The sequence below is a fragment of the Panthera tigris genome, chromosome A2, assembly GCF_018350195.1.
Source record: "Panthera tigris isolate Pti1 chromosome A2, P.tigris_Pti1_mat1.1, whole genome shotgun sequence".
Lineage (NCBI taxonomy): Eukaryota > Metazoa > Chordata > Mammalia > Carnivora > Felidae > Panthera > Panthera tigris.
The window spans coordinates 3,674,944-3,701,157 of record NC_056661.1 but is presented as its reverse complement, the minus strand read 5'-3'; the positions used below and the strand labels follow the sequence as shown (position 1 = coordinate 3,701,157).

The window sequence follows — 26,214 nt, the reverse complement described above, 5'->3', positions numbered from 1 at the left end:
GCTCTTCCCCTGGATAAATTTGGGACCGCTGGGGCAACCAGAAACATAACGACGGCACCGGATCGTAACCTACTGATTCAGGTAAGAATCCGTGAGTCCACACGGATATAAACAAACACACGGGGAAGAGGAGACAGCTTGTCCTCACGGCGGAAAACCAATCAACGAATGCAAAAGGAATGATGGAATCGATCCTCCTTTGGCCAGAGTCAACGAGGGCCGCTGAGACCGACAGTGGACACTGAGGAGAGGCGTCCACATGGTCTCAGACGATCTCCGCGCAAGAAACTTACTAAGTGCGAACTGGAAGAGAGATCCCTCCTCACCCCAGAGATGGAGGCGAGTATCACCAGGCATGGAACAAACTGACCCCAGGGGCCTCCGGATACAACGTACGGCGAAGGACAGAAGGCCACTTCTGGGGTGTTCCTGCCCAAAGTACGTAACGGGGAGGAGGCGTCAGACAAACCCACACGGAGGGACATCCCACGGGATAACCAGCCTGTCTTCTCCCAAAGGTCAAAGTCATGAACTCCAAACACACTCAGGAACGGTTCCAGGTTAAAGGAAACAAAACCGGTCTGACAACTGAACACGGTGTGGGATCCCAGACTCTCTCTTGAGAATTTCGAGAATTAACTTCCTGATTTTGACAAGTTGTCGGGAAGACAGATTGTCTTGTCTGGAAGAACTGAACACGGAAGCATTTCGAGGCAAAGGGGCATCTCTCTGAAACAGCTCAGGGAAAGTGCAGAGAGAGAGGGAGAGAGAGAGGGAGAGAGAGAGAGAGGGAGAGAGAGGGAGAGAGAGGGAGAGAGAGGGAGAGAGAGGGAGAGAGAGAGGGAGAGAGAGAGGGAGAGAGAGAGGGAGAGAGAGGGAGAGAGAGAGGGAGAGAGAGGGAGAGAGAGGGAGAGAGAGAGGGAGAGAGAGAGGGAGAGAGAGAGGGAGAGAGAGAGAGGGAGAGAGAGGGAGAGAGAGGGAGAGAGAGAGGGAGGAGGAACAGAGCAGACGAGTGAAACGTTCACACTCGGGGAACTGGGAGAAACGCATCCCGGAATTCTTTGTGTTATTCTCGCAACTTTTCCGTCAATCTGAAAATCTGCCTCTAAAAGTGTTCACTGCAAAAATTAAAGAGGAAGCCTCGGGATGGAAAAGTAACCACAGGCGGCAGTGCTCGGGCAGGAGGCCTGGAGCTGGGAGAGCCAGGGACTCGGCTGCACCTGCCTGGCCCGTCAGGAGCAAACACGGGGTCTGCCAGCCCACCCTACATCTCCACTCGGCTCCACGGGGTCCGGGAAGCAGCGCGGGCCAAGGCCACCTGTCCCCCTGGCCCACGGCCACGGGCAAGGGGCCGGAGCCACGCAGAGAGAGGGCCGGATGCCAGCTTCCTCGGGGACCCCCGAGCGAGCTCCCTGCACAGCCAGAGAGGCCTCGCAGAGGCTCAGAACACCAGCCCTTTCTTTGTTCACACGCAGAGGTCTCAGGTGTTCGGTAAGTCACCACTTAAAACCATAATCATTAACCAAACAGTCTTCCTAGGTCTCCACAAACGTGCCCTGTGACTGTGCGTGGGCAGCAGGCGGGGCCGGGGCTGGGCCACGCGCAGGTACACGAGTTACGTGCCCAGAGAGGCCCTGCTCCTCCCTTCCGGCCCCGGTGAGTCTGGACAGGTTCGCCGGCCTCCCCGAGCCCCACCCTCCTTCTGGAGTCCACTCTGGGCCGTCCCTCGGAGCCCACGGTGAGATGACAGCAGGGGGGAAGGGCCGACGCAGAGGGCACAGTTAACCCCGGTGCCGGCACCGCTCTAAACGCCTGGCACGTCTGACCGGCCCCGACCCCGGGAAGCGGGCACTGCGACCGCAGCCCATTTCACGGAGGAGGAAACTGAGGCACGGGGCGGCGGAGTGACTCGTCTGAGGCCACGCCGCAAGCACAAGGGGGGGCCGAGCCCACCAGCAGGGAGACGCGTGAAAGCCCCAGCGCTCCCCTGCCCCGTAGCCTCCAGACTGCGGGCCTTTGTGAACGTCCCAAGAGTCCAAGGAGGGAGACGCTGGCCAACGTTTTTATGATCTTAGTGAGGGGCGGGGGGAGGGGGAGACCTCTCCAAGCAGGTCACAAGACCAGGAACTTTAGAGGAAAAGACAAATCTGGCAATAAACTTGCAAAGATTCTATGTACCAACACATCAAAAATAAAGCTGAAAGATAAATGGGAAACTGAGAAAAAAAACAAAAAAAAAATGTGTGACACAAAAGGGTGCTAACAGCCCTAATGCACGGAAGGTTATTATAAGATGCTTTTCTCAACCGGAGGCGATCCTGCCCCCAGACGGCATCTGGGGACATCTGCGGCTGCCACACTGGGGGGCTCCTGGCATCCAGCGGGTGGGGCCAGGAACGCTGCTCAGACCCCACGGTGCCCGGGACACCCCCTCCCCACCCCACCCGAGAATGGCCCGGTTCAAAGATACCAAACGGTTTGAGAACTCCCGTTGTGAGTCGAGAAAAAACACAAGCGTGTCGGTTTAACAGGTAGGCAGCGGCTATGAACCGGCAATTCAAAAAAGAGGCGACTGGGAGGTGACAGATGACAAGGACAGACGGAAGCTGGGGCTGCGCCGTCCGTATGACGAGAACCTCCAGCCGCCGTGGGAGCACCAACCCAGACCGCCTTCCTGGGGACAAACGAGCAACCCACCTCAAGATATAAAAGGCGTCCGCACTCACAAGCCCGCCTCAAAGAACCAGCAGCCAGGACGCTCACTGCGGTGACGCTTAAAGAGAAGAGAATCCAGGGAATCCAAGGAGAAAAGCACACACGCCCCAACAAAAACGAAGGCACATGCGGTCAGGGAAACGGAAAGACACGGTCCACCGGACACGGCAATGACCCGGAGACGCGGGGCCAAGATCCAGGCTGGTAGGATCCGGGGGAACTCGTACTCCACCCAGACTTGTGCCTCCAGTGGGAATACTTTCGCTGACCTTTAGAAGACCAAAGCGTACCTGGAGCCCACGTGGAGAGCTGTGCCGGGGACCCAGAGGACCCCGCCCGCCAGCAGCTCAACCGGCTGGTCCATCCAGGGAGACAAGAACCAACGTCCTGGGAGTAAGCCTTCAGCAAAACCACGAGAGTGCCCGCTCTACCTAATTCCCATTTAAAGTACCGCGAGCCTGGGGCGCCTGGGTGGCTCGGTCAGGGAAGTGTCCCGCTTCGGCTCAGGTCATGATCTCGCGGTTTGTGAGTTCGAGCCCTGCGCCGGGCTCTCTGCTGCCAGCACAGAGCCTGCGTCGGCCTCTCCGTCCCCCCTCTCTCTGCGCCTCCCCTGCTCGCGCACGCTCACTCTCTCTCCCAAAAATACACATTCTGTCGATTTAATTTTTGTGTAAGTTTCTTTCTTTCGAGAGAGGCAGAGAGAGACAGCAGGGGACAAGCCTTGAGAAGGGGGAGAGAGAGCATCCCAGGCAGGCTCCGCAGCGGCAGCGCAGAGCCTGATACGGGGCTCGAACCCGCAAACCGTAAAGACCGTGTTCTGAGGCCACACCAAGAGCCGGAGGCCTAACCGACTGAGCCCCCCAGGCGCCTCGGAATTACGCGCTTTCAAAGGGACGCTTTCAAAGGTGAGCGGACGGCCCGGGAATTCTACCTCATAAAGGTGCCGTTTAAAAAACCCAGCACCCTGGAAAATGAACACATCGGAGCTCGCCCACCACTTCGGAGCCCCGCCTGAATGTATCCAGAACGCTGGGACCGCCCGCGTCGCCTGCCGCAGACCGGTCTCCGGGTTCACCGCCGGGCCTGCCTTACACCCAAGACCTGCCTGCCTGCCTGCCTGCCTGCCTGCGAGTGGGAGTGACTCGTGACCCAGATCTGGAACCCTGGGACAGCATCAGAGCCACAAACCAGTCAGCTTGGACGGGGCGACGGAGAAGAGGCCAAAAGCACAGAGAGGGTGATGACGCAGCGTCGGGGCCTCCCAAGCCCGGGCCGGAGGGGGCAGGACCTCGCGGACACTTTCCCGTGCGACGGTCCCGCGAGGGCTCTGTCACGCTCGTCTCACCAAGGGCGAGGAGGAACGGACGAACGACGGACACCATGCAGGCAGACGGACGGGCACAGGAGCGCCCCTGAGCCCCCCGGGCTCTTTCACTGACCGAGTGAGCTTAATCCTAAGGAAGCTCAGTGCGAAAGAAATCAGCATCGATTTGCTTCAAATCCTACCGGGAATTCTGATAAGACGTATCTGAGAAGAGCGACAGCCAACAGCGGAACATACTTCAAAACATAAAGTGAGAAAAACCGTTCTGGGCATTAAAACATCACACTGGAAAACATTCACTTCACGCCAAAGAAGGCAGTAAAGTAGAGGAACCAAAGACGAGACAGAAAACAAAAGGAAAGTAACAGACGGAACTCCAACCAGATCGATAATGACATTAAACGTGGATGGACTAGGGGCGCCCGGCGGGCTCAGTCAGGAGGGCGTGTGGCTCTTAATCTCGGGGTTGTGAACTCAAGCCCCACGTTGGGCGGGGAGCCTACTTTAAAAACAGATAGATAGGGGCACCTGGGTGGCTCAGTCGGTTAAGCGGCCGACTTCGGCTCAGGTCATGATCTCACGGTCCGCGAGTTCGAGCCCCGCGTCGGGCTCTGTGCTGACGGCTCAGAGCCTGGAGCCCGTTTCAGATTCTGTGTCTCCCTCTCTCTCTGCCCCTCCCCTGTTCATGCTCTGTCTCTCTCGGTCTCAAAAATAAATAAATATAAAAAAATAAAATAAATAAAATAAATAAAAAAAAATAAAAAAAACAGATAGAGAGGACGCCTGGGTGGCTCAGCCAGTCGAACGTCTGACAAGGTAGGCTCAGGTCATGTCACAGATCGGGAGATCGAGCCCCACATCAGGCTCTGTGCTGAGAACAAGAAGCCTGCTTGGGATTCCCTCTCTCCCTCTCTCTCTGCCCCTCCCTGCTCACGCTTTCTCTCTCTCTCTCTCTCAAAATAAATAAACTTAAAAAAAAACAGATAGTTTTAAAAAAAGACGACAGAGAGATGAATGAATGAACGAACGAATGTGGACGGATTAAACGGTTCCAATAAACAGACACCGTCCTACGGTCAGGAACGAGACAGGGATGTCCACTCTCATCGCTGTGATTCAACGCAGCACTAGAGGCCCGAGCCTCAGCAATCAGACAACAAAAAGAGAGAAGACACATCCAAATCCGCGAGGAAGAAGTCAAACTCACACTAGCAGCAGACGACACGACGCTCTACAGAAAACCTGAAAGGCTCCACCAAAAAGCTGCCAGAACTGATACATGAGTTCAGCAAGGTCACAGGATGCAAAATCAACGTACAGAAATCTGTTGCATTTCTATACACCAATGATGAAGCAGCAGGAAGAGGAATTAAGCAGTAAATCCCATTTACGATTGTACCAAAAACCGTACGATACGTAGGAGGAAACCCAACCAACCAACCAACAGGTAAAAGACCTGTACTCTGAAAACTATAAAACGCTGAGGAAAGAAACTGAAGACGACGCAACAGAAATGGAAAGACATCCCACGCTCATGGGTTGGAAGAATAAATGTTGTTAAAATGTCAATACTACCCAAAGCCATCTACGCATTCACTGCAAGCCCTATCAAAACACCACCGGCGTTCTTCACAGAGCTAGAATAAACAACCCTAGAATTTATACGGGACCACAAAAGACCCCGAATAGCCAAAGCAACCCTGACAAAGCAAAGCTAAGCTGGAGGCATCACCTTTCTGGACTTCAAATAAGAGTACAAAGCTGTAGGGGCGCCTGGGTGGCTTGGTCGGTTAAGCGTCTGACTTCGGCTCAGGTCATGATCTCACGGTCCGTGAGTTCGAGCCCCGCGTCGGGCTCTGTGCTGACAGCTCAGAGCCTGGAGCCCGTTTCAGATTCTGTGTCTCCCTCTCTCTCTGCCCCTCCCCTGTTCATGCTCTGTCTCTCTCTGTCTCAAAAATAAATAAATGTTAAAAAAATAAATAAAAAAAAAATTTAAAAAAAAGAGTACAAAGCTGTAGTGATCAAAACAGTATGGTCCTGGCATGAAACAATGGATCAGCGGAACAGAACAGAGAACCCAGAAATAGACCCGCAAACACATGGCCGACCAATCTTCGACAAGGCAGAAAAGAACAGCCAACGGAAAAAGACAGTCTCTTCAACAAATGGTGTGGGGAAAACTGGACAGCAACACGCAGAAGAATGAACCTGGACCACTTCCTTACAGCACACACAAAAGTAAATTCAAAATGGGTAAAAGACCTAAGTGTGAGGCGGGAAACCATCAAAATCCTAGAGGAGAAAACAGGCAAAAATCTCTTTGACTTTGGCCGCAGCAACTTCTTACTCAACACGTCTCCAGAGGCAAGGGAAACAAAAGCAAAAATGAACTATTTGGGGCCTCATCGAGATAAAAGGGCGTCTTCACAGCAAAGGAAACAATCAGCAAAACTAAAAGGCAACGGACAGAATGGGAGAAGGTATTTGCAAATGACATATCGGATAAAGGGTTAGTATCCAAAATCTATAACGAATTTATTAAACTCAACACCCAAACAATGAAACCAAACTAAAAAATGGGCGGAAGGCATGAACAGACACTTCTCCAAAGAAAGACATCCAGATGGCAAACAGACACCTTAAAAAAGTGCTCAACGTCACTCATCATCAGGGAAATACCAATCAAAACCACAATGAGATACCACCTCACGCCTGTCAGAATGGCTAAAATCAAAAACACAAGAGGGACGCCTGGGTGGCTCAGTTGGTTAAGCGTCCGACTTCGGCTCAGGTCACGATCTCACGGTCCGTGAGTTCGAGCCCCGCGTCGGGCTCTGTGCTGACAGCTCAGAGCCTGGACCCTGCTTCAGATTCTGTGTCTCAAGAAAACAAAAATGCTAATTCAAAGGGGCACGTGCACCCCGATGTTTATCGCAGCATTAGCTACGACAACCAAACTACGGAAACAGCCCAAGCATCTGTCAACTGATGAACGGGCAAACATGTGGGACAGGCACGCAATGGAATAGTACTCGGTCATAAAACATAATAAAATCTGGCAACAACACTGGAGCTAGAGTGGATTATGCTAAGGGAGATAGGTCAGTCAGAGAAAGACAAATACCCTATGATCTCACCCATATGTGGAACTTAAGAAACAAAACAAATGAGCAAAGGGGGCAAAAAAAAAAAAAAAAGAGAGCGGCAAACCAACACAGACTCTTAACTACAGAGAACAAGCTGCCGGTCACCAGAGGGGGGGAGGGGGATGGGTTCCCAGATTATGGGGATTAAGGGGCGCATCTGTTGTGATGAACCCCAGGTGGTGGTTGGTGTACAGAAGGGTCGAATCACTAAATTCTGAGCCTAAAACCAATATTACACTGGATGCTAACTAACTGGGATTTAGATTAAAACTTAAAAAAAAAAAAAAAAAAAAAAAAAGACCCAACTAGATGCCGGCTATAGAAGACGCTCTTTAGATGCGAAGATACTAGTAGGTTGCACATAAAAGGACGGAAAATAAAATAACAACTATAAGGAAACCGGAGTGGCTGCACTAATATCCCCCAAAACAGGCTTTAAAACAAAAATGTTAGAGATGAACATTTTATAACAATATAACAATTACAAACTTACATGCATCTACTAATAAGACCCAAAGTACACGAAGCGAAAACTGATGGAAAAAAAGGGAGAAACAGAAAATTCAATTAACAGTAGCTGGAGACAGCAATACCCCGCTATCAACGATGGATACAACAACCAGGCAGAAACAACAAAGAAAGAAAACCCTTGAGCAACACTCCAAACCAACAGACGTGTGGAGAGAACCCCACCTAAGAGCAGTAAAACAGACCTTCTTCTCAGTACATGGGAATCATCCTCCAGGACAGACCATATGTTAGGCTATAAAACAAGCCTCATTAAATTAACAGGAATTTCAAATCATACAAAGTAGGTTCTCTGACCACAAGAAAAATTAGAAATCAGTAACGGAAGGAAATTTGGGGATTTACAAATATGTGGAAACTTAAAAGCATGCTTTTTTTTAAGCCTGTTTATTTAAAAAAAATTTTTTTAATGTTTGAGAGAAAGAGACACAGATCATGAGCAGAGGAGAGGCAGAGAGGGGGAGAAGACACAGAATCAAAAGCAGGCTCCAGGCTCTGAGCTGTCAGCACAGAGCCTGGCGTGGGACTCGAACCCATGAACCGTGAGATCATGACCTGACCCGAAGTCGGATGCTTAACTGACTGAGCCACCCAGGTGCCCCAAGTTTATTTAAGAGAGACAAGAGAGAGCATGAATGGGGGGGGGGGTGAGGGGGGGGGCCGAGCAGGAGACAGAATCTTAAGCAGGCTCTGAGCTGTCAGCACAGATCCCGACACGGGGCTTGAACTCCCAGACTGAGAGATCATGACCTGATCCAAAGTCAGATGCTTAACCGACTGAGCCACCCAGGCCCCCCCTAAAAATCATACTGTGAAATAACCAATCGGTAAGAGAAGAAATCACAAGCAAAACTAGAAAACACTTTGAGGTTAATGAAAATTAAGTCACGATAAACCAAAACTTACGGGATGCGGCGAAGCAACACTTAGAGGGACTTCACAGCTGCTTATGTTGAAAGAAGACAGCTCGCAAATCAATAATCTAAACTTCTACCCGAAGGCACTGGAGAGAGAGCAAACTAAATCCAAAGCAATCAATAAGAGGGAAATAATAAAGACCAGAGCAGACATTAACAGAATAAAAGAAAACCAACCGAAGCAAGAGTCGTTTCCATGAAAAGATCAACAAAACTAATAAGTCCCTAGGTAGACCGATCGAAGAAAAAAAGGGAGGAAAGATTCAGGCTGCTAAAATCAGGAATGCGAGACACTACCATATGCACCTTATAGAAGTACAGAGGATTATAAAATGACGCAAGGATACCGAGCAATAAAAAGCCAAGAGCGACTGATACGGGCGACAAACTAGATGGAGGGACTACAAGTGAACGAAGCCAGTCCCCGAAGGCTACGCGTGGTGTCTGATTCCGTAACATCCTCAAAATGACTAGATTGTAGAGAACGGAGTGGTTGCGGGGACCTGGGGGCGGGAGCGGCCGGTCACCCTGAGGGGGAAGCACAAGGAAACTCGCCCGTGTTGACGGGACAGCTGCGTATCTCGAGTGCGAGGGGGGGGGTGACGCAAACCCACGCGGGCGACGTCACAAAGACACACCAGCAGGTGAGCGCAAGGATTCCCGGGAAGGCCGGCGATGCTCTGTGCCAATGTCAATCTCCCAGCCTCGATGGCGGACTGCGGTTACGTAAGACGTCACCACTGGGGGAAGACGGGTGAGGAGCACACGGGACCTCTTTGTACTATTTCTGCAACTTCTTAGGAGTCTGCAATTCTCGGACAACACAGAGTTTAAAAAGGTAACGTGGGGGGTATTTCACCGCGGCTGTGAGGAAGGGTAGACCGTTATGCGGACTGAGGCTTTGGGGGCTGGGTGATGGGTACACGCAGGTTCTTCACCCTATCCTGTCTCCCTCTGCGTGTGCTCCAACTCTCCATAATAAAAAGCTTACAAAAAATGAATAAGCGGAACCATCCAGACTCACAAGCCCCCTTCAAACGTTCCCATCAAGACCGCAGGCCCTCTGGTCTCCTATGCACCCCGCGACAACGGCCAGAGAGGCGACCAGGGCTGCCCCGGTGTCTTCCCGTCACAGACCCTAACGAGACAGGGGGCGGTCCGAGTGCCACCTGGAATGATGACAGCATTCCAGACAGCATCTCAGATTTGCCTAAAAGCACAATCTCTAAAACTGAGCCCTGCCCGGCGCCAGGAGCTTGCTTCCCATACGGAATTTCTCCTTCAGCTGCCGCGAAGTCCCGCGGGGACCGACCCACCCCAAGGCCTCATTCCAGAGCGGAAAGCTGAACGGCTGAGATCAGGGATTCCGGCAGATCCTCAGGAGACCAGATTTCGAAGTCCTCGCTTCCAGGTGAAAACGATCGGCTCCGACACCAAGGTCCCGACTCTTAAACAAGAACATTTAAAAGGGAGAACAACTGGGGCGCCTGGGTGGCTCGGCGGGTTAAGCGACGGTGTGGGCTCAGGTCAGGACCTCACGGTTTGTGAGCCCGAGCCCCGTGCTGGGCTCTGCACAGACAGCACGGAGCCTGCTTGGGATTCTCTCTCCCTGTCTCTCTGCCCGTCCCCCCCCCCGCCCCCCAAATAAATACACAAACAAAGGAGAAGAGTAAAGGAAAGGAAGACTGGCTGACACAACCAACAGGGTGAGTTCACATGGCCCCACCTTGCCCGGCCGTCCTGGGAGAAGCAAGAACGAGCATCCCCCGGTACCTTCCACACTGGGCCCAGCATCCAGAGACAGGCCCCCTCGCGGAGAACCGTGCCAGTCGCCCACGTTCCAACTTCTCCCATCACGACAACGCTCTCCGGTTGTCGACCTAGCATCGTCCATCGCCAGTAAGGAAGAGGGGGCTCAGAGAGGTTGAGCAACTTGCCCCAGGTCACAGAGCTGGGAGGAGTGGTGGGGCCCGGGTTTGAAACCAGCCGTTCCAACCTGGGAGTCAGCGCTGGCTCGTCTTTCCCACACATACAATCCCCCAAGTCCAGTCCTGCTGGCCCCCAGCCCAGACCACCTTCTTCTGAGCCGCCGTCATGACCGGCCTGGATGACAGCCGAAGACAGCCCCCAGTTTGTACTCCCACCACCAAAGGGGTCTCTGCAAGCACATAAATCTCTTATTTCATCATCACCTCCCCAGGCTTCTCCCTGCCTGGAACGGGGTCCGGCTCACCGCAGCCTAAGCGACAGAGCCACTCGCTCTGGCCTCTGCGAACCCCAGCCTTACTGGTCTCCCGCCAGCTCATCACGTTCCGGCTACACGGGATGCCTCCCGATCCTCAAACGTGCCAAGCTCATCTCCGCCTCAGGGCCTTTGCACGTACTATTTGTTCTTCCGCTTGGAACTTCCTGTTCCAGGTGTCCTCGTGGTTGGCGCCTCCTCGTCATTCAGATCTCTGCCCAAGTGTCATCTCCTGGGAGAGGATTCCTGTCCACCCCTTGTTTTCCCGGTCACAGGGCTCCCTCACTTCAGCACCCAGGGGCTCCTTAGCACCTCGCCTGGCACCTTAAGCTTGGAGATGTCTAATGATAGGCTCCCAGGCCAGCAGGGCTGCGGTGAGACTCTGTTTTCTTCCACAAAGTGAGGGTTGGTCGAGTCTGCCAGTCGTAAACCCCGAAGTTCCCACTTGGCGGCCAGGGATAAGAGGCCCTGTGCCAAGCATTTTTTTTTTTTGGAATGATTATTTTTGAGAGAGAGAACACTAGCTGGCGGGGAGAGACAGAGAGGGCAGAGAGAGAATCCCAAGCAGGCCCTGTGCCATCAGCGCAGAGCCCGATGTGGGATTCAAACCCATGACTGCGAGATCATGCCCTGAGCCGAAACCAAGAGCTGGACGCTTAACCGACTGAGCCCCCCAGGCGCCCCCAAGCGCTTATTAACGGACATCGCCCCGTTTGCGGCTTGCCGTCCCCTAGTGAGGGGAGCCTGCGAGGCTGCCGAGGCCCAGAGAGGCCGTGCTGTTCGCCCCAGGTCAGTGGCAGAGCAGATTTGGGAGCTGGGGTCCACACTCAAACCAAGTCGTGAGGACGAGCTGCTGATCCCCCCAAAAATCCCCCAGAGAGGTCTTCCCGAGCCCCTGTACGTGGAGGCAGCTCCGGGAGCCCTGCCCGGCCCCCCACCCCCACCCCCGTCCAGGCCAGCCTCACCGGAGGGCCAAGCAAGGGAGTGTGTGCACCTCAGGGCGCAAGGCCAGCATTTAAGGCACCAGTCAGAGCCGGGGAGCCTTTGATGTCTCGGGGCTGTTCCGCATCTGGGGTGGAAATCCCAAACGCAGACACACGGAGGCAAAGAGCGGAGGGTTCTGGCAGTTTCCAGAGAACCCCCGGCAGGCCCCACTGGCGCTCTCGCCGGCGAGGGGGAGCGCGGGGCTCTATCAGGCCCGGTTCACCCGAGCAGCCCAGGGGCCTGGGGCAGCCCCGTCCTCTGGAGCGCCCACTCCGACCTCCCGTCTCCCCGGCGCCGGGGGGCCAGGCCCTCGCCCCATCCCGACCACGCTGAGCTCCAGGCCTCCCGGGCAATCAGGCTGTGTGACAGGACCCCGGCCTGCCGGTCACGGGGCCACGTGGCCAGTCCCCAGCCAGGGATCCTTGCCTCCCCAGCTACCGCATCGGCCCTCAGGGCAAGGAGCACGTCCCATCGCCCCCAAAACCGACCGACCGCTGGACCCCAGGAGCACACAGACGGACCCTCGCCAAGTCCACACTGACCGAACACACGTGAGATGCTCACAGGAACGCAGAAGGCCTTTCCTGGTTTGGTTTCGTCTCATCGGCACTGCCGATTTTTACATCGTGAGGGTAAGTTACGCTGGTGACGAAGACCCGTCCAGGAGGCTCGTGAGGGAAGCAGCCATCGTGACTTGGCTGACCCCAAAGTCTCCAGACCTCCTTCTGGCTGAAGGCCAAGTTAATTAACACGCAGAGAGCTGGGACTTCAAGGAGCAGGTGCTGGAACCCCGAGGCGGCAGCTCCCGGAAGCGGGTGTCACAGTGGCCACACCAAGGACGCCTGAGCCAGGGCGGCCGAGGGGCACAATACCTCACGCAGGGCTTTTCACGCTCAGAGCTGGTCTGCAAAAGCCACAGGCTCACCCCGAACTCGCCCGCAGGCCCGAGCGGCACCAGCCGGCCCAGGACACCGGTTCTCCAGGCGGCAAGTTCACAAAACCCCAGGTTCACCGGAGGAGAAAACCCAATGAGGCATGTGGAACAGGCCACGGGACTGCGAGTTCTGGCCTGGCTGACTCGGGTCCAGCCTCCCCGGGGAACAGCGCCCATGCTTCCTGGTCCGTAAATCCCTGGCCAAACCCTCCCACCTGCCCCATTCAAATAAAGAAGCTCCAGAGGGAGGAAAAGCAAACCGATTTTCAAGGTGCCTTCGAATAACCTCGATTGTTTCTTAACTTCTTTCCCAGCACAAATACAGAACAGAGGTGTAAAAACCACGGGCTATTCTGCAATGGAAAGTGGCTTTAGAAACCCCTGTAACAGGGGCGTCTGGGGGACTCAGTCGGTTAAGCGTCCGACTCCGGCTCAGGTCACGATCTCGCGATTCACGAGTTCGAGCCCCGCGTCGGGCTCTGTGCTGACAGCTCGGAGCCGGGAGCCCGCTTCCGATTCTGTGTCTCCCTGTCTCTCTGGCCCTCCCCACTCCTGCTCCCACTCTGTCTCTGTCTCAAAAATAAACACACTTTTAAAAAAAGAAACTTCTGTTCCAACACCTTGATTCACGGCAAGGAAAGACAGCAGCAGAAGCCCAGACAAAAACTGTCACTGTGATCCGCTGAATTCTCACCCTGGACCAGGTGTGCCTGAAATCGGGACATTTGGGGCCGTCCTCGGCACTGTGGGACACTGAGCAGCATCCCGGATGTCAAGAGCACCCCCACTCACGATGACCACGGAAGTCACCAGGTGCCACCCAGCATCCCCTGGGAGCACAGCGGCCCTGGGGTGGGAACTATTTCCCTAATGGATTTTCACGTATTGACTGCGCGCCTCTCAGCTCCCTGGAAGCGGAGACTTTCCCTGTCATCCCCGTTTTGGAGATAAGGGCAGAGACGGAAAACAGAGGTAGGAGCTCAGGGGCACCGGGAACAAGCCTCCAGCCGTCCGTCCCCCTCGGCCACCCTGCCTCGAGACCTCGGGCCATTTAAGACCGGCTGCAGCTGGGGAAGGCTATTTCCAAGCCACACTCGTACACGCGTCTCTCTCCCGGGTTTTCCCACGGCCAAAGAAGCATTCCAAGTTCCTGCAACTCCTTCCCGGAAACGTCTCGAGCTCTAAGTTCACAGCCCCCCAGCATGGCCAGCATCCATGCCGCAAACGCACAGCCCCGGGCGTAGCCTCCAGAACTCAGCAGCCTTCACAGCTGGTACGAGGTTCGAGGTTCGACGCTCCCGTCAAAGATGAAACGTATTGCAAGGTGCACGGGTGGGATCGGGACCCCGGCCCTGGAGCCCAACACCCCAGAGGGAGGGGCAGCACCGCAGGCGGGGACTTCAGCTTTTTCCACTTCCCCACGGCACCCCGATACAGGGCCCTCCGGGGGTCGGCCCCCGCCCTCCCCGAGGCAGGCTGTCCTGACCTCCTCCTCCTCCAAATGCTGGCTTGAATCCTACCTCCGCGAAAGGCTCAGGACCTCCCCTGGACTCTCCCCCAAGGGCTCTCCCTTGGCCGCACCCCGCCTGCAGTGGGTCAACGCCCTCCCCTCTCGCCCCTCGGTGGCCAGAGCTGGTTTGTGTTGGATCTGTCTCGTGTCTCCGGCTAGAGGCGGATAGCTCCAGAAATTCTGATGGCCCAGGAAGGGGGTCAGGAAGGGGAGGCGGATGGAAGGGGCCAGTCTCCGCTAAGCGCCAGGCACCCCCACGGCCGGCTCAGCCCATCCAGGGCCTGGGGTCCCTCCCCAAGGACCGGCCTGGGGCAGGGGGGGGGACAGCATGGAGTGTGAAATACACAAAGCGTGTTGGAGACTCAGTACCAACAAAACAAAAACCAAAGGAGCATAAGACAACTCGGTGACTGTTTTGATAGCGATTACAGGCTGAAACGTTAACATTCGGGGGACGTCAGGTTCAGCAGAAATACATTAATCAAATGAATTTCATCTGCTTTTTTTACCTTCTGTGGCTACGAGAAAAACTCCAGTTACACAAGGGGCTTGCTTTTGTCTTTACCTGCCGGCACTCCCTTAGGAAAGGCGTCTGCGTCCCTGTTTCCTGCTAAGGGTGTCGTAGCCTCAGCTCCCACATTTAGGTCACCGGTCCCTTCCGAGTTAGTTTCTGCATACGGCACGAGGCGGGGGACCAACTGTGTCACCAGGCATTCGGTTAGCGTTCCACGCGTGGACCCGTGGGGCGTCTTCCCACGAGCGCCGCACTCGGGACACCCCGGCTCATCTGTATCCTCTGCCAGAGGGACGGAAAGTCACCCACACACGGGCACGTGTCCTGTGCCCACAGGGAAGACGCCGGCCGAGCACGCGGGGGGAGGCGGGGCTGTCGGCACACCCCTCGTGGCCCTCAGCCCTCCCTGATCTGCCCAGATGCATCTCTGACTCACCCGGTATGGGGGTGCCACTACCCCTCGGGGGCAAGGGGGCATCCGCTTACCTCTTTAACCTCGCGGGGTAGGGGACACCCGGGCAGGAGCCGTGGCCCGCTTGCAACTCCATAGCCGGTGGGCTTCACGGGGCTCTGTGAGGGCTGCGGGGACGCTCCAAACCCAGCGACTGCCGTCTGGGAGACAACTCCCACCCCCGGCAGGGCTGGGGCCAGGCAGTCCGGGAAAGGGAAGCGGCCCAAGGAGGCAGCTCACTTTTAAAAGCCACTGGCCGGGGGCGCCTGGGTGGCTCAGTCGGTTGAGCGCCCGACTTCGGCTCAGGTCATGATCTCACGGTCCGTGGGTTCGAGCCCCGCGTCGGGCTCTGTGCTGACAGCTCGGGGCCTAGAGCCTGCTTCGGATTCTGTGTCTCCCTCTCTCTCTGCCCCTCCCCAGCCTGTGCTCTATCTCAAAAATAAGTAAATAAACCTTTAAAAAATAAATAAAGGAAGCTCTCCAGGAGGCCCACTCAGGCCCTGGACGACACACGGCCAACCACGTCAGCAGGAACCAGGACACCCGTTCCTGACTCAGGCCATGGAGGGTTCCAGGCAGGGAGGTCCCAGTCCTACCGACCAGGAGGTGATCCCACAGAACACAGGATACGGACAAGCCAGGGTGGTGGGGGCCAGGGCCACACGGCTCCGTGCGGCAGACGCAGGGAGGCCCTGCTCTGCACACAGAGGTCCCGCAGGGGACCCCCTGGGCCGGCTTGGGCTGGAGGAAGAGGGCAGACAGGTGAAGACTCATCACAGAGGACAGGAGTCTGGAACCGTGCACACAAACGGCGGCCTGAGCACCTCCTCCGGGTGAGCTGGGTCAGCACGCCTGATGTTCTAGAACTCTCTCATCCTCCAAACCTATCCCCAGACCCACAGGCCAAGTGTCCCCACACAGATGCTCAGTGAGAGAACCAGACACAAAAGGTCACATTTCGTATGATTCCATTTATGTAAAACGCTCAGAACGGACACATCCACAGACAGGATGGGGGTTTGTGGCTGCCCAGGGGGGCTGGGAGGCAGGGGGGAGTGACTATTTAATAGGCACCGTGTTTCCTTTAGAGATGATAATAACGTTCTGGAATTTGCTGGTTGTGATGGCCGCGCGGCTCTATAAATGCTCTAAAGCCAACGAACTGTCCGCTGAAAAGGGAGAATGTTACGGCATGTGACTATCTCCACAAAACTATATTTAAGGGGCACCTGGCTGGCTCGGTTGGTAAAACACGCAACTCTTGGTCTTGGGGTCGTGAGTTTGAGCCCCACACTGGGCACGGAGTCTACCTGAAATACGTATATACGTATTTATCACGTACGTTGTAGATATTTTTAAAAAGCACCACGGGGCAGGAGTACTTTACGAGGGGCTGCTCTACAAATTCAGGGTCTGGGCATCACATCAGAGCCAGTTGCTGGGGAGCTGTCCCCTGGCCCTCCCTGGTGACCTGAACGGCTCTGGTCTTAGACTCTAAGATCCCTGAGGGCAGGGCTGACCGCCCCCCCTTTCTCTTAGCCCCTCGGAACTTCGGGCAAACATACCCGAGAGACTCAGGCTTCCCTGCCTCCCCCGTGCTCTTCTCCCTACAGGCCCGCCAGGCCACGGCCCCCAGTGCGCCCCCCCCACCCCGTTCCTTGCCTGCCGGCTCGCCGTCACCCACGAGGACAAGGCTCAGCTCACGTGGTGACTCTTCTGTCACCACCCTGGCCACCACCCAAGCCAGCAGATGCTGCCCCTGCCCCGTGCTTCCACTGGCCCGGTTTGCATGTTATCTTGGCAGCCCCGGCCCCCCAGCCCCCCGGCCCCTCTGCCTTCCGCCGCGCGCCACGACCCCTGTGGGCAGGAGACGCTGCTCATCCGGCCGCCACGAACACCCGGCCGGGCAGAAGCGGGGTTGACGATACTGTCACACTCAACGGACACCGGCAGACGCCCTCAGATGGAGCCAGGGCCCCCGTGGCCGGGTTTCCACCGCAAAGCCGCGGCCTGGCCGGGACCGTGAACGCGAGCCACTGGTCAGCAGGCCAGGAGCCAGGGGTGAGAGGCCTTCTGTGACTCTCGATTTCGTACCTTCGCCTCGAGGTCGGCAGACCGCACGGCTTGGGCATTTGCAGAGGCCGCGGGACGCGTCACGGAGGCCACCGTGCCCACTCTGCCTGTGACCGTCGGCCTCGACCCGACAGCGCCCAGCAGCCGCAGCTCTCTCAGCGGCGGGCGAGCTCCGTCCGTCCGTCCGTCCAAGCACCCACGCTCCCTTCTGCGGGGCCCAGCGAGAGGCGCTCCCTGCGCGGAGTGGCCAGTTTCCCAATGAACGACACTGCTGGGACGGAGGCGGGGGGGGGGGGGGGGGGGGCCTGCCTCTGGTGCAAGCAGGACACGGCAGACGGGAGCGGCCGAGACCGCTCTGTGGTTTCCACACGCGGCCGCCCAGGAAGGCAGCGAGAACGGGATGCCTTCTCTTCCAGAAGGGGTCAGCTGAACTAGCCTCTCCTGACTCCCTACTCTTCCTCGGGGAGGAGGACTTGGAATAACGCGGCGAATCAAGAGTTTAAATTCCAGGGGCTTTACTCACACGCAAGCGAGACACGAGCAATCCTCTCAACTCGTGACCAAGATAATCAGATCCATGCAGCCCGCCGACCTGAGATAGGAAGCCCACTGTGCCGAGGGCCGACGCTGATAGATGGGATTTTGACAGAAACAGGGGCGGGGGGTATCTGATTCGAAGGGGCCAGCGGCAAAACGACGGAATCTTCCGGTCAGGCCGCCCGGCCAGGGTCGCGCTCATTCGGGTGCCCAAGTGGAGACCACGCCAGCCGGCTCCCGGGCCGCCGTCCGGGCTGCGCAGAAACGCCGGGGCGTGCGGCCCATCTCCAACCCCGCTTAGGGGCCGGGGATCCCGGGCCCACCCCTGTCGTCACACCGTCACGGCGCCTGCCGGTGGCTGCAGGCTGGCTCTCGGTCAAACGGGGCCTCGGGGATCCAGCCCCTGGCTTGTTCCGCACAAAGCACATCTCCAGACGCACCGCCAGCTCGTCTTACACGCGTCGTCTCTGTCCACGTCCTCTCCCTGGAGCCCGGAGCGAGCGGCCACGAAGCCACAAAGGCGGGCCCACCTCCGCCCCTACCTGCCCGGAAGGTGCCACCATCTGGGGCGAGAGTCTGGACCGCCCCGCCCAGAGATCCCCTCTTCGCCACTCGCCGTACAGGCCCATCTGAGAAACGCAACTGGGATCACGGGCCGGCAACCGGGGCCAAATCCTACGTTAGTCCTTGCTCTGCTCTGTACCTGGGGACCCACCGGGGGGCTTGCTTTCTGACTACTCGCTCTTTGTCCACCGAGCAAAAGCACTCGAGGCCGCCACCCCCTGGAGTCACAGCCCAGAGCCGCAGGACAGCTTTGCGCTCCTCTGCTGCTAAAAGGCACGGGGCCAAGGCGGCTTCACACACCCTGTCCGGCAATGCCCTCACTTTCCCCCAGCGCCCTCGCATTCACCAGAACCGCCGACACAGGGCAAGGAAAGAGGGGACGGAACGAAAGAAGGGAGAAACGGACAGGCAGAGGGAAAAGAAAGAAAGAAAAAAAAAAAGACAGGCAACTTTGGAAAGCCAAGAAGCTCTGAGTAACCCTCTCCGGATTGTTTACTTCCATCAACTAAAGAAGGCATGACTGTAAATTAACGGTACGCTCTCTTGACAAGTCAGAACGGTCCTGGGAAGTCACCAGATCTGAGACACTGAAGACGTCCTTGGCTCGGGAGTCACACGTCAGCCGCTCTGCACACCCAGCAGCCGTGGTCGAAGAGAAAGGCAGAAAAAATGCTGCCAGGCGCAGTCCCGCACCCGACACGTGCCATCTGGCAGCCACCTGGCTGTCCACTAGCCCCACAAAGCTCAGCGTCCACACCCGTGAAAGCCACCTCTTCAGCAAGTCCCCGTGGAGACCCTGCGGCTGGTGACTGGGTGGCTCAGTCGGTTACACAGCCAACGTCGTCTCAGGTCAGGATCTCACAGTTCGTGAGTTCGAGCCCCCATCGGGCCCTCTGCTGCCAGCACGGAGCCTGCTTTGGATCCTCTGTCCCCCTGTCTCTGCCTCTCCCCGCCTTGGGCTCTCTCTCAAAAATAAATAAAAACTTTAAAAAACAAAAACATAAGGCGCCTAGGTGGCTCGGTCGGTTGAGCCTCCGACTTCGGCTCAGGTCACGATCTCACAGTTCATGGGTTCAAGCCCCGCGTCAGGCTCTGTGCTGACAGCTCAGGGCCTGGATCCTGCTTCGGATTCTGTGTCTCCCTCTCTCTCTCTCTCTGCCCCTCCCCCCCCCCCCCCCTCTCTCTCTCTCTCTCTCTCTCCTTCTCAAAAACAATCAAAAGTTTTTTAAATAAAAATTAAAATAAATAAAAAACAAAAAACAAGAACACAAAACCACCTCCCAGGACTCCACCGCCCCCTCCGACGCAGGCGCTGGTGGGTAAAGAGAATGGGTCAGATGCTTACAAAACAAAGTGATTGGGAAACGCGTCTTCCTTTTAAACCCTCAGCCTCTGCTAGACCAAAACAAACTCCTTAGGCCGAGAGGACTCCTTCCCAATCTTCTGAGAATATTTCTTCCCAATCTTCCGGGGTACAGTACAAAAGGGGGGGAGCATGAGAAGGTCAGGCATCGCAAACAGCAAAGTATTTGCCCCTGTTCACAGCTACTTTTTTTTCTTCCTTCATTTTGGGGTTGTTTCGGTGGATGAAATCATAACATTTTCTGTATTTCTGTATTTCCAGCAGTGTTAATTTCCCTTGAAACAAACCAGGACCCCCCCCCTTCTTTTAATCTAGAGTGCTTCGATGTAAAAAAGATAGAAATTCATTCATTCAACAAAAGAGCGTTCACTCAACACCCACCGTGTGCCAGGCTGCCCTAGGTGCTAGGGAGACACGTGGCAGCCAAGACAGATGTCATTTCTATAGCGTGGACCTCACACCCTGGTGCAGGTGTCCCCAAACCACAGCCCAGAGCTCAAGCCCCGCTCACTACCTGTTTCTGCACAGCCTCCGAGCGAAGCATGGTTTTGACATTTTTAAATGATTAGGTGAGAAAAACAAAATCAAAAGAAAAATAGTTCATCACATGCAAAAAGTATGTGAAATTCACAATTCTGTGACCATGAATAAAGTTTTATTGGAAAACAGACACACTCGTTTATTTCCATACTTTCGTGCTACGATGGCAGAGCAGTGGGGACAGAGACTGGCCTGTAAAGCCAACACTATCTACTCTCTGACCCTTCACAAAAGGAGCTTCTGTCCTCTGAATGAGATGGACCATAAACACACAAACAGCTTAATATGTATTTACAGCAGGGCTAAATGCAAAGATGAAAAGGCAGGGTGGGGAGAGAGGGTGGTCGCAAGGGTGAGTTTAGGCAGTGTGGTCAGGGACAGCCTCTGAGCAGAGACCTGAATGACAAGGAGCCAGCTGGCTAGAAGAGTGCAGGGACAGCAAGTGCAAAGGCCCTGAGGCAGGGAAGCTGGTTAGGACTGAGGGAGCAGGCACGGGACGGGGAGGGGGAGGAGGAGGGTGGGGAGAAAGGACAGATCACAGAGGACAGAGAAGGGAGGCCACGGGAAAGGGTCTCGAATTTTTTCCAGGGACAACAGGAAGCCACCAGAGGGTTCTGAGGAGAGGAAGACCGTTTTTACAGTCTCCAAAAGCTCCCTGAGGGAACAAGACTGAAAAGTGACAGACCAGATGCCAGGGATACCCTCTCTAACCAACGAGACCCTCAAAATCCAATTCATCCAACAACAAAATCAATTCCTCAATCCACCCTGCCCTTGCTAATGGCGTGACACAACCTTTTCTTGTCAATGTCGTCGTTAAATCCATTTCGTTGTAGATGTGCAACCAGCTTATTAACAGACCCACGACTTTGGGGACATTTCTGTTCAGGAGGAGGCGAGATTAAGGACGTGAGTCACCTTCAAGTCGACTCAGAGAGAACTGTTAAGCAAAGTGACGGGAAGGGGTATGGCGGGGGGCTGGGGGGAGCAGGAGAGGTGGAAGCCTGGGCAGGGTGCCCAGGGGGGCTCGTGACGGGAACAGCCCTTGAAGATCCCTGCACCATGGCGGTGGGGGGGCCTGGGGGAGTCTGGGGGTGTGCGCCTCTCCTGGAGCGGAAGCTACGGGCTGGGAAGGCCAGCGCGACAGTCGGGAAGGACCCGGACAGCCAGGCTGCGAACGGCCGGCCGGCACCGGCTACAAACACGGGCCCCTCCCTATTCAAGAACGGAGGGGAGGAGGGGGACAAAGGAAACCAGAACTTGAGGCAGATCGGGGTCATAACCAAATATCAGGGTTAAAGGCTAAGTGACAGGCTCTCAGGGTGACTGCGTGCCCCAGGGGACATCTGTGGTTGTCACACTGGGGGTGGCTCCTGACATCAAGTGGGTGGGGCCAGGGATGCTGCTCAGCCCCCTACGGTGCCCAGGACGGTCCCATGGAGAACAATCCAGCGGAACGGTGACAGGCAGAGGGAGCCCCGGAAAGAAGCAGATGGTTGCAGCAGCAGTCAACCCAGTCCCGCTCAGAGCTCCTGGTGCCACACGAGACACTCAGTCCCTCTCATCCCCTCTGATCCCCACGATGACCTACGGGGGGCTCTCGCTGTACCCGTTTTACAGATGAGAAATGCAAGGCCCAGGGAAGGAAAGTGACTTACTCCAGAGGAGGGATTTGAACCCAGGTCCCTCAGACTCGGAAGCCTCTCTGGGGACAGGAATCCAGAGACACCGCCAAGAACAGCAGGTCAGAACGGGGTCCCGGTTCGGCCCTCTCCTCCGCTGCCCAGCACCCTCAGCCAGAAGCAGAGGCACGGGGGGCGGGGCAGGAAGGAGCTGGGGCACTGAGGCCCCACAGAGCAGCCCCGGGGGCAAGTCTCTGGGGCAGAACCAGGAACCCCGGCCGGCCCGGGCTGCGGGTGAGGCATGGTGGGGACCGAGGGGGTTTGCGGGGCCCTCCCAGTCGTGCCCTCTGCCAGGAGTTCATTTGTTCTCCACCCCCCCGTCCCCCCCAGCTTGGGTCTTGAGCAAGCGACTGGCCCGAGGTCACACACACACAGCTCTGAACCGCACACGCTTCCAGATCCCGGGAAAAAAGCCACCCAGAAAGGCCCGTTGGCCAGCGCCCGGGTCCGTCAGCACGCATCCCCTGGTGCTGCCTGTTCCCTGAACCAGGCCCCAGGGATGGGGAAGGGATGTCCCTTCCCCCGCTAACACCGAGGCCCCCCGAAGTTAGGAATTCTCCATAACCTGCTCCAGCGCTCAAACGTGCCCACTGTCACAGGTGTCAGATAGAACCCAGGAACAGATGGCCGAGCCCCTCCGGGGGAAGGGGGCGGGGCACTGCAGGGCAGGGGCGAGAAACCAGCAGAGAAGGCGGCCAAACGAAATGCAGGACCAAGTACAGAGTCGCCAGGGTGGGGGAAAGGGGCATGGTGGGGGGCGGGGGGGGGGGGGGTCGCTGTCCACCCCAGAGCCCAGAGGACTCCTGCAGGGTGGCACAGGGACAGGGAAACTACAACAAAGGCCGGGCGGGTCCTTCGTGACCCATCAGCAACACCTTTCAACTCCAGTAGTTAACATTTCCTCAGCAGCCCACCCGCAAAGAGGAAAGGATTCGAAAACGCGAGAAAATCAATCGACCGAGACCCGTGTGTATCTATTTCAGGTCAATGGCTACACGCTCACGCGAATGGACACACAGCTCACCGGCGGGGACGGACACAGCGCCCGCGTGCATCCGCCACAACACCTGGGCGCCTGTGTGCAACCGCACCCCCGCCACCCCCTTTGCTCCCCAGCGGCGACGTCCCCCAGGGCAGGGCAGTCCGACCGGCACGGTGTCCCCCAGCACAAGCGGAAGAACACCGGGGTTGGCCAAGCATCCAATCAGAAACACGGAAAGAGGGCCGGCGAGTTTCAGAAACCCTCGACTCAGACAATCACAAGTTGACTCCGCGACTTTCCCACTCCGTCCTTCAGGGTTCCAGAAAACAAACTGCAGGGAGGAGAGAGGCCATCCACGGCTCTCCCAGAGGTGGCAAGAAAAGGCTGACCAGCGAGTTGACAATCCCTCCCCAAGCCTCAGAAGGAAGCCATTATTTGAGAATTAGGGGAGTCATTAGCTCTCGGATGGCACCGATAAAAGCCCGTAGAGTCGTCTAATGAGCCCGTCTTAGGGGCTTTCTGCCGCCTGGAGACAGCCACGTAAATGGTTGTGCAGAGCCGTGGGGCAGGGCACCCAAGCCTTAAATGCAATCCCGGTATCCTCAGACCCCAAGGCAGAGCCAGCACCCAATGGGACCCAAGGGAGCTTGCTGAACAAATGCCACCGGCAGAAACACACGGAAAAGAACACACCCCGCGCGTGTTACAGGATTACTGGACCCCGTGGAACAGAACCACCGTCCGGCTAGTTTCCTAACTCGGGAAACAGTTCCCCAGGTGCACCCGAACTAGGAAAACAAAAGCCTCCTCCCCCAACCAAACAGACGGGGACACACCAGAGCGCAGTCCAGGCCTCCCGCACCCCCAGAGGGGGGCAGAACAATCTCGCGGAAAGCCTTCCACCGCGCCCAGGTGGACACGCACCCCACGGCGCCCGGTGTCATCGCGCCCACCGCGCGCACACCCAGGCCCTCGCACGCTGCCGGGCCGGGGCTGGTCCCTTCCAGAACGAAGCCGAGCCCCAGCTCCCACGGGGAAGGGACGACATGGGACGGCCCAACGGGGTCGCCGCGGGGAGCGACTCCACAATCTATCTCCACAGAGACGGGGGTCTTCGGGACGACGACGGGGCTCGGAGGGGGAGGCACTGAGGGGACGCGTCCGGAAGCCGCGAGGTGCATACCAAGTGGGCACGGTTTTTTAATTTAAAAAATCCAGACTGCACGCCTCTCTTCGGGGGCAGGTGTGGAAGCCGCGACGGCGCGGCGGGCTGCCTCGGGGCGGGGGTGGGGGGCAGCGACGGCCACGGCGGGGGGCGCCACCGGGCAGCGCCCCGGCGGCCCCACCGGGGCGCGCAGAGCGGCGGACGCGCAGGCGGGCGCTGGCCGGGGCCTGGGAGCGCCGGCGCTCGCGAGCTCTCCGTCTCGGCCTCTCTCCTCATTTTGTTTAATTATCAGGATTGTTGTGAATAATAAAGAGGGGCCCAGCCGGGCAGGGCCGGGCCGGGCCGGGCCACCCACGCTGTCATCTTTTGTGCAGGGCCGGCGGGGACGCCCCGGCCCAGCCCCCGCGCGCCCCCGGCGCCGGCCCGGACGCCCCCGCCTCCCGCCCCCGGGCCCGCCATTGTCCGGCCGCGGCCGCCCCCGCCCGAGGCCCCGCCGGGCGCCCCCCCCGCCCGGGCCGGGCGGTTAACGCCCCCAACCGCCTCGCGGGCCGGGACAAAGCGCGGCGGCCGCGGCCCGAGCAGGCCGCGCCCGAGGCCTGGGCCTCGAGTCCCGGGCGCCCGCCCGCAGCCCGGGGCGCGGCGCGGGGGCGGCGGCGGCGGCGGCGGCGGCTGCGGCGGCGGCTGCGGCGGGGCCCGAGCTCCGACGCGGCGGCCGCCTCCCCGCGGGCTCACCTGAGGCGGCGCGCGCGGCCCGGTCCGGAGCAGCGGCGCGCGCTCCCCCGCCCTCGGCGTCGCACCCCCAGGCCCCGCTCGGGCCGGGCCCCGCTCGGTCGCTGGCGGCCGAGCCCTCCGCGAGCGCCCCGGGCGGGGCTTATGAGGCCGCGCGCCAGCTCCGCCCTGGCTGCCATTGGGCCCCGAGCCCACGCCCGCGCGCCCATTGGCTGTCGCTGACAGCTCCGCCCCTCCCCTCCGCCGGGCCCATCAACATCGCACGACCCGCCCCCCGCGCGCCTCGATTGGGCGGGTGCAGGCCCTGGCCTCGTCTCCCCATTGGCTGGCCGAACGGGACACGCCGGCGCCCACCCACGTGCCCGCTGACCGGCTCCGTTTTCATTGGAAGCGGCGCACGCCAGTCAAGGGAGCAGCCACCAACCCGACGGTGGCTGGGCCTCGGATTGACAAGGGCGCCTCGGGGACCGCCCAACGACCGCACCGGGGCAAGTGAGCATTGGCTTGCGGGGTGAGCCCGAGGCGCGGACTGGCTGACGCGAATGCCAATCAGGGCCCGGGCCCCGCCCCGGTTATCAGGCTGCAACTGAGTACGTGAGACCTAGCACAACATCAGCACCAGGCCGGGGTGGCACGGCGACGGGGTTCGAGACTCGCGGCCGGAACTTGGGCGCAGAGTTTCCCACTCCTTTAAATCCCGAGGGGGGAGGCAGCTCCGGTGCAATCCATTTAACGAAAGAACTGGAGAAATATAAAGTCAGGCAGCAAGCGCCCCTCCCCTGCCCCCCCCAAAAGCCAAATTTATTTCCATCACAATCAACAAACCTTTGCAAACCTGCAAGGCCCTCGGGGTAGTTAGGTGCGCTTCCCCGAGTTCCCTAACACAAGACAGTCCCCCGAGTTCCCTAACACAAGACAGTCCCTAACACCAAGGTTCGAAGGTCCGCCGGGCTCCACGCCTCACTGGGACCTCTCTGGGCCTCGGTTACCCCTGTGAAGTCGCTAACGACGGTAACAGCTCCCTCCACCGCCTGCCCCTCCTCCAGGGATGTTGCAAGAATCGAGTGGGACCAGACACACAAAGGGCTTGCGTGGGTGGCTTCTCATGAGTGGGTTTACCACTGTCATTGCTGTTACCACTTGCGCAGTAGACAGCAGTGGGGCGCGCACCGGGCCGCAGGCAGGCATGCAGATCAGCCGCAGGAGTTTCTCCAGTAACATTGTAAATATTATCCACCCTGGACCCCGGGAGGTCAGGTACTTCATGCAACGCCTTCAGCGGTTACAGGCTGCAGCGCAGGGTGCAGCCGTTTC

At 57.7% G+C, this 26,214-nt stretch overlaps 1 protein-coding gene across 2 annotated transcripts in view; it reads right to left on the bottom strand.

Annotated features, from left to right (window-relative positions):
• The window catches only part of KDM4B (lysine demethylase 4B), a 131,936-nt gene extending 106,938 nt beyond the window's left edge, over nt 1–24,998 (bottom strand). Inside the window, exon 1 of one of the 2 annotated variants that reach the window (XM_042977866.1) lies at nt 24,904–24,998. The gene's annotated coding sequence lies outside the window, so the exon portion shown is untranslated. The remainder of the gene's footprint in view (nt 1–24,903) is intronic. The other variant, XM_042977871.1, reaches the window with a different exon arrangement.
• Between the last annotated feature and the right edge of the window lie 1,216 nt (nt 24,999–26,214).